This window comes from Tenrec ecaudatus, chromosome 9 (genome assembly GCF_050624435.1).
Source record: "Tenrec ecaudatus isolate mTenEca1 chromosome 9, mTenEca1.hap1, whole genome shotgun sequence".
Taxonomy (NCBI): domain Eukaryota; kingdom Metazoa; phylum Chordata; class Mammalia; order Afrosoricida; family Tenrecidae; genus Tenrec; species Tenrec ecaudatus.
In genome coordinates this window covers 56331602-56340082 of record NC_134538.1, presented here as the reverse complement: position 1 = coordinate 56340082, position 8481 = coordinate 56331602, and the positions used below count along the sequence as shown (strand labels likewise).

Genomic DNA, 8481 nt, shown 5'->3' with positions numbered 1-8481 from the left:
ATTCACTATCAGAAGCTTTTGATCTATGTAGTAGCCCCTCAAAAAGCTGCAACCTGCATTTTAAAAAAGTATTTGCTCTACCAAGAATCTCACCCGCTATACCAAGTTCTGTACAGTGTTTTATACTTAAGCTAATATTGAGCTGCACTTGAATTCATATTCTTAGTTAACATTTGCCTGAGCACACACACATACTCCATATATTATTACAGGATAGCCACTTATTCTTCATCCTCATCCTCTTCTTCCTCACGTTCCTCCTCTTCCTCCTCCTCCTCCTCTTCATCTTCTGGTTCAATCTTCTTTGAACCTGTGGGCCTGCCAGGACCCTTCTTTGCCGCTTCACTTTCCCCTTGGCACAGTGTGCAGCAACATCCTTTTCCTATTTCTCCTTCAGCTCGGCTGCTTTCTGTTCAGAGGGTAGTTTATCTTTGGCTGATTGTTCAGACCACATTTCCCCAGTATCCCCAATCGACAAGTCTGGGCGTTCACGTTTGATCTTTGGGCGATGTTTGGAGCCAAACCGGAAGAAAGCAGATGGTGGTCTTTTAGGGGCATTGGGATCTTTTTCTTTCCCTTCTTATCGCCTTTGGGAGGCACGTAGTTTTTCATCTCCCTGTCGTAGCGTGCTTTGTCACTTTTTGCCATGTCTTCAAACTTAGACTTCTCCTTGGCAGACATGGTCTTCCATCTCTCGGAAGACTTCTTGGAGAACTCGGCGAAGTTGAGTGAGGAGTCTGGGTGCTTCTTCTTGTGCAATTCCCGGCACGTCTGCATGAAGCAGGCGGAGGAGGACATCGTGCTCCGCAGCTTGTTGGGGTCGCCTTGGACCATCGTGACGCTGGGGGCTGATTGGTGCAAGCTAGAAGCTTCTCTTCAGTCCCGCGAGGCAGTCGGATCTGCCAGAGACACTTCCTTCCACAGGCTCCGGCATGAACTGGTTTCTCTGATACTATTTTCTCCAACAATTTCGTATTTGATGATTTGCAATTCTTTGTTGATTGATGCTGGTGTGCTTCTTCCATGTGGACTTAGTTGACAACTCGCTTAGATTTCTGTTGTTTGAAAAGAAGCCTTAGTTTAAGACCCCAGATGCTGCTTTATCTGATATTCTGACATGGCCTATGAATGATGTTAAAATAACTAAAGGACCTTTAAGAGAAAAAGGTTCCCCACCCCTGATTTAGAGTATAGGACGAGGCTTCAGAAAGTTCATGAAAAATGGAGTTTTAATATCATGGGATTTCTCATCAATTTTTTAAACCCTTTGAGAAAATATCTTGGGGTCACATCTAACCTCCTACGAATTCAGTAGAGAGAAGGAGAAACACACATGTAACTTTAAAAAAAAGTAATTTTTGGGGGGGGCTCATACAACTCTTATCACAATACATCCATCCATCCAGTGTGTTAAGCACATTTGTGCATATGTTGCCATCATCATTCTCAAAAAATTTGTTTTCTGCTTGAGCCCTTGGTATCAGCTCCTCATTTTTCCTTTCCCTCCCCACTCCCCTCTCCTTCATAAACAATTGATACTTTATAAATTAATATTATTTTGTCATCTCTTACCCACTCCCTTCACCCACTTTTCTGTTCACAACCCAGGGAGGAGGTTATATGTAGATCCTTATAATTGACTCCCCACTTCCACCCCACCCTCCCTCCACTCTCCTGGCATTGCCACTCTCAGCACTGGTCCTGAAGGGATCATCTGCCCTGTATTCCCTGTGTTTCCAGTTCCCAGCTGTACCAGTGTACATCCTCCGGTACAGCTGGATTTGTAAGGGAGAATTGGGATCATGATAGTGGTTGGAGGAAGCATTTAGGAACTAGAGGAAAGTTGTATGTTTCATCATTGCTACTCTGCACCCTGACTGGCTTGTCTTCTCCCTGTGACCCTTCTGTCAGGGGATGTCCAGTTGCCTACAGATGGGTCTTGGGTTCCCAATCTGTACTCCCTCTCATTCACAATGATTTCATATTTTTGTTCTTCAATGCCTGATACCTGATCCCTTCGACACCTCATGATCACACAGGCTGGTGTGCTTCTTCCATGAGGGCTTTCTTGCTTCACAGCTAGATGGCCACTTGTTTACCTTCAAGCCTTTAAGACCCTGATGCTATATCTTTTGATAGCTGGGCACCATCAGCTTTATTTACCATATTTGTTGTGTATCCATTTTGTCTTCAGTGATTGTATCTGAAAAGGTGAGCACCATGGAATGCCAGTTTAATAGAACAAAGTGTTCTTGCAGTGAGGGAGTAATTGAGTGGAGGCCCAATATCCTTCTGTTACCTTAATACTAATACTAAATCTATAAATATATCCTCATATATAAATATATTTAGATATGTACACACCTTTATTTAGACCTCTATAATTGCCCATTTGCCTCCTAGTTCTTTCCTCAATTTCCTTTTCCTTTCCTCTTGTCCCACTATCATGCTCAGCCTTCATTTGGGTTTTAGTATTTCCTCTCGGTTACATTACCCTTGATCATGCCCTACCAGGCCTCCTACACCCTCCACTCCACCTATTTGGATCAATTGTTGTTCCCTTGTCCCTGGGTTTGTTACCAGTACTTCCTTTCCCTCCACCTCTCCCATGTCCCCCCAGAATCATCAGTCCTGTTGTTTTCTCCTCCAGATGGTTCATCTAGCCTATCTTATTTAGACAGACCTGCGGAGATAATAATACACACAAAAACAAGACAGAGCAAAACCAAGCAACAAAAGAAAACAAAATCACAAAAACAACAACAAAATGCCAATGACACAAAAACCCAAAAAACCAAAACCCACTACAACAACAACAAAGAAAAGCTTGTAGTTAGTTGAAGGACTGTTTGTTGGCTTCTAGGAGTGTTTTCTGGTCGAATCTGATGGGGTGCCAAGCCATAGCCCCAAAGTCTATTTTTGGTATTCCCTGGGGACTTTCTTGCTCTGTTACCCTTGCTGTTCTGTTGCACACCCTTAGTGTTTTGCCTCGGTATATTGGGATCAGATCAGGCAGTATTCCCACACTGTGTCTCCAGTGTGAGGGATATCATGTCTCATAGTGGTGATGGTCATCTGGTCTTCCCTGTGTATTGGCTGTTCTGAGCAGGAATTTTGTCCTCAAGGTTTGGTGGGCCAGGATGTGCTCCACTCTCTCTTCCTCCCCCCTTCATTTGCTCCTGTGAGTTCTGATCAGACATGTCCCTCTGAATTGCAGCTTCAGTGTTGTCCTCTGAAATAAATTCTTCTGGGGGGAGGAGCAGGTATTCAGATAGTTGAGATTGGGGGTGACCCCTCAGACCTCTCCACACACATATAACTTTATGTGTGAAAATAGATTATTAGAAAATCTGCTGACACCCATTGGATAGGGTGGAGATAAGAAAAAAATTAAAACATGAATCACAGATCAATGACCCTAAAGACATTAGCATTCAAAACAAAACAAGAAGAAAAAAATCTATACTGGATGGTTGTAAAAGGCTTATTGTGCCAACTAGGCCAATGGGAACATGTAGACAGAGTTTAATTGGGTTGCAGCAGCTTGATTGGAGGGTTACTGCAATAAATGAAGACTGCCAGCATCCCATATCTCTTTTCTCCCTGGTAATCAGACCAGCATGCTGTTGCTTTTGCTAGTTCCAGCCTCAACCTGTGTGTTACACTACCTGTGGGCTAAGCCAACCTGTGAATCATATCCATAGAGCTTGGGCCTTTGATTAGAACTCAGCATGAAGAAAACCAATATCTTTATAGGTGGACCATTAAGTAGCATCATGGTGACCTGAGAAAAGATTGAAGGTGTCAGAGATTTGGTATGTTTTGGATCCACAATCAATGCTCATGGAAGCAGTAATTAAGAGATCAAAAGAATACATTAAAATCGGATTGTAAGTGTTGAAAGCAAGGATGTTACTTTGAGGACTAAAATCCTCCAAGCCATGGGTCCCAAGCCATGACTTTTTCAATTGCCTCCATATACGTGAAAATTTGAATTGGCTAAGGAAGACAGAAAACAAACAAAAAATGACGTGTTTGAACTATGGTGTTGGCGAAGACTATTGGAAATTCTGTGGACTGCCAAAAGAACAAACATCTGTTTTGGAAGAAGTAGCCAGAATGCTGCTTAGAAGCAAGGAAGGCAAGACTTTGTCTCACATTCTTTGGACATGTTATCAAGAAGAGACCAGTCCTTGGAGAAGGACGTCAGGCTTGATAAAGTAGACACGCAGCAAGAGAAGAAGACTCTCAGTGAGGTGAATTGACATAGCGGCTGCACTGATGGGCTCAAGCCCAAGGACAATTGTAAGGATGGAACAGGACCAGGCAGTGGTTCTGTGGGTTGCTGGGAGTTGGAAGGAAACTTGTAGGCAAAAGGGTAAAGACTTTCTGTGCAAATCGGGATATGGATTCTGTGTCTTTAAGTCTCATTCTTCTCTCAGCTCAATTTCACAGATTTAGACCAACCAAATGCACGAATTGAGTACAAAATTAATTGAATCATGGTTAATGCACTGGAAGGACAGGGAATTTCCTTCATTAATATTTAAACAGGGCAATCTCTATGAGGTGAGGCAATCTACAGCTGTATGAGGGATGAATTGAAATTATACAGCCACACTCGAGAATTTTCTGCTAGCAGCTGTGCAGGCATTCCCCAGACATTTAATTAACATTTAATTAACCTCAGAATAATTCCATTCTGAATGTTACATAATTTAGCGTTTGGGTTCCTACTAATTGGGTAAGATTATAATCAGAATTTCTGATTAAATTGAGGTGGTTCTTTTCATGTGTTCCAATCATTTCACCTTCAGTAACATGCTGGAATGATGTTTGTCACATATATGCAAAAGCATAGATAGAGCTCTTATTCAAATGAGTAGTAAAAGAAATTATATCATTTAAATCCTGATCAGTAGAAATAGACAAATGAAACATTGATTAGTAATACAATGAAATTTTAAAAATTAAAAATAAGTGACATACCCTGACGTATTATATAAAAACTGTTAAACACTCAATTGAAGTACGATATATGCATTTATAATATTCATAAAATATTTAAATATACAAAATATGAATTTTGCTCCTCTGTTTTACATAGACATATTAAAAAGTATATATCTCTAGAAAATTAATTTCATTGGTGGTATTTGAAATACTTAACATATGATGCAGTGGAGACACTACTCAATCAACAGAAACAGGCAACTGGAGCAAATTTCTTGAGACTCATTGCTGAACCAGACATAATTTTTTCCATTACAATTTCCTGAGGATAATCAGGGATTCAGGATAGAGAATCAGAATGACCAAGAATCAGCCTGGCATCAGCATAATGCAATAGACAGATGTCAAAGTATTTTATTTTATCACATATGTTTTCATATCTTATATGAATACTCTGATTGTATATCAACTCTGATAGAAGAAGTAGAATTGCTTAGGGAAAGTTTAAAAATAGGATGTAGGTGTTTTTAACATAATTTTATTGGGGGCTCATACAACACATAATTTCAATCCGTATATCCAACCAAGGTGTCAAGCTCATTTGCACATTTGTTGCCATCATCATTCTCAAAACATCTGCTTTCCACTTGAGCCCCTGGGATCAGCTCCTCATTTTTCCCCTTCCCTCCCTCTTCCCCTCTCCCTCATGCACCCTTGATAATTTACAAGTTATTATTTTTTGTCATATCTTACATTGTCCAATGTCTCCCTTCACCCACTTTTCTGTTGACTGACCTCCAGAGAGGAAGTTATATGTAGATCCTTGTAATTGTTTGCCCCTTTCTACCCTATTTTCCTTCCACCCTCTTGGTATCACCTCTCTCACCACTGGGCCTGAAGGATTCATCTGTCCTGTATTCCCTGTGTTTCCAGTTCCCATCTGTACCAGTGTACATCCTCCAGTCCAGCTGTTTTTGTTTTTAAAAGAGCTCATACTATCATGGAAAGAAGGTTTTGTGGTTGAAATCAGGTTAATAAAATAATTTTATTATTTTCACATATGAAAACTTAAATGAGGATTTCCAATACATTTAGCATAAAAACACATGCTTCACAATCCTCCTAAATCCATACTTCGCATCTTCCACATTCTGATTATCGATGGATGGTTGCCACCGTTTCTTCCACTTCCTGAGTTGTCCCTCTCTGCAAAGTAATGTCGCAGACACTGACTCCAGCCGCACACTCTGGATTGATTCGCCTTGGAGGAGGCAACTCTGTCCCAATCATCTTTTGGAAAGCCTTCCAACTTAATGGGCTTATCCTCTGGTACTACATCTAACAGTTTCATACTGCAATTTATAAGATTTTCAGTAGGAAATCCCTCAAAAGTGGGCAACCGATTCCTTCTTCGTAATCTTTCTGAGTATTGACATCCCACTGAAATCTGGTCAGAGTGGGCAACTCTGGTGGTATTTAAAACACCAGTGGAATAGTTTTCAGCATCACAACAGCATGCTAGCAACAAAAGATACAACAACCTGTTGGAAGCTGTGAGGTTGGTTCCAACTCAGAGTGACCCCTTTGTACAACAGAACCAAACATGGCCTGGCCCTGCGCCACCCTCACAGACGCATTCATGTTTGAGCTCATTGTTGCAGCGACAGTGTCCATCTGTCTCATCAAGGACCTTCCTCTTTTCTGCAGCCCCTTGACGTTAGGAAGCATGATGTCTTTTTTCAGGGACGCGTCTCTCCTAATCACACCTCCAAAGAATGTGAGATAAAGTTGCATCATGCTTGTCCTAAAGAGCACTCTGACTGTATTTTTGCCAAGACAGACTCGTCTGTTCTTTTGACAGTCCATGGTAATTTCAGTATTCTTCACCAACACCTTAATTCAAATGCATACATATATGGTCTTCCTTATTCAATATCCACCCTGCAATGCATGTGAGGCAATTGGAAATACCATGGCTTGTGTCAGGCACACCTTAGTCATCAAAATAAAATCTTTGTTTTTCAACACTTTAACGTGGTCTTGTGCGGCAGATTGATTTAATGCAATGTGTTGCTTTTCTCTTGACTTCTGCTTCCATCATTATTGATTGTTGATCCAAGCAAGATGAAACACTTGACAACTTCATATTTTTTCCTCCATGTATCTTGCTGTTATCTACTGGTCCACTTGTGAGGTTATGGGCTTCCTTTACATTGAATTGTAATCCATCCTGAAGGTTGCAAACCTTGATCTTCATCAGCAAATGCTTCAAGTCCTCCTCAAAGCAAGCAAAGTCGTGTCCCTCTGCATACCTTACATTGTTGAGAAGTCTTTCTCCATTCCTAATACTGCATGATCCGTCATATGACCCAGTTTTGCTGATTATCTACTGAGCTATGTGGGTGGGTACAGCACTGGCAAATCTTCCTTGATTTTAAATCATACAATATTCGTTTGTCTTTTAGCAAAGTAAGTTTCCCTAGATCCAGGTTCAGGTTCCACATGAATGCAGCGAAGTGTCCTGGATTTCTCATGCCCTTACGCTGTTCATATTTTGCTATGTTTTCTACAGCCAGATGCCTTAACCTAGTCAATGAAATTCAAAGAAACATCCCCACTATTCTGTTTGTAGACACAAGTCTGATAACAGCAATGATATCCCTTGTCCTAAGTCCTTTTCTGAAGCACGTCTCAGCTCCCTGCCAAGGTTCTGCTGCAGCTCTTTTAAAGGAACCGCAGCAAAATTTTACTTGCATGTGATTTCAACGGGATTGCTCTACAACTGGAACATTCTGTTAGGTTCTCTTCCTCGGAATGGGTACAAATCTCTTGGATATGCTTCAGACAGTTAACCAAGTAGTTGTATTTCAATTATCTTTGTATATGTGAGTGAGAGCTTCATCAACTTGTGGAAACATTTCAGTTGGTATTGCATCAATTTCTGCAGCTGTGTTGTTGGCTAATGTCTTTAGTGGAAATTAGACTTCTTCCTCCAATACCATTGATTCAGTTTGAAATGGTTGAATGTTGACTAGCCCTTTTTCAGAAAGACTTAATTTCCCATTGGTTGCATTTCAGTCCTGAAGCGATCATTGTGATGATATCAGACCCGTCTGAAGAGTTGAACTTCTAACTCACCTAGATGTTGGAGCCAGCTGACAAGTCGAAGGGTCCTGAAAGAGGGAGTGAGGATTAAGGGAAAAAGAGAGACAGAAAGGAATGGCGAGGGCAACAGTGAATACTGAAGCCCCGAGTTTATTCTACATTCTATTTTTATCCATGCAGAAACAGCTGGGGTTAATTATCTCATTGTTAAGCAAGCACATTTGATACACATAGCAACTCTATCTTCTGCCAAGCCAGACATCCTTGAGAAAATTAAACAACCTCTTTTCCCATATCTTGCATACTTTCTTGTTCTTGACAGTCTGTTCAAAACGTTAAGTCACAGAAATCAGCAAACACTGACACATAGGTCATGAGACTTCTCAGCTGTTTCAAGGCTGAGTCTTATTGGCCTTTAACACC

At 41.0% G+C, this 8481-nt stretch overlaps 1 pseudogene; it reads right to left on the bottom strand.

Moving 5' to 3' along the window:
• Window positions 1-221: 221 nt before the first annotated feature.
• Window positions 222-834, bottom strand: LOC142456363 (high mobility group protein B2 pseudogene; annotated as a pseudogene).
• Between the last annotated feature and the right edge of the window lie 7647 nt (window positions 835-8481).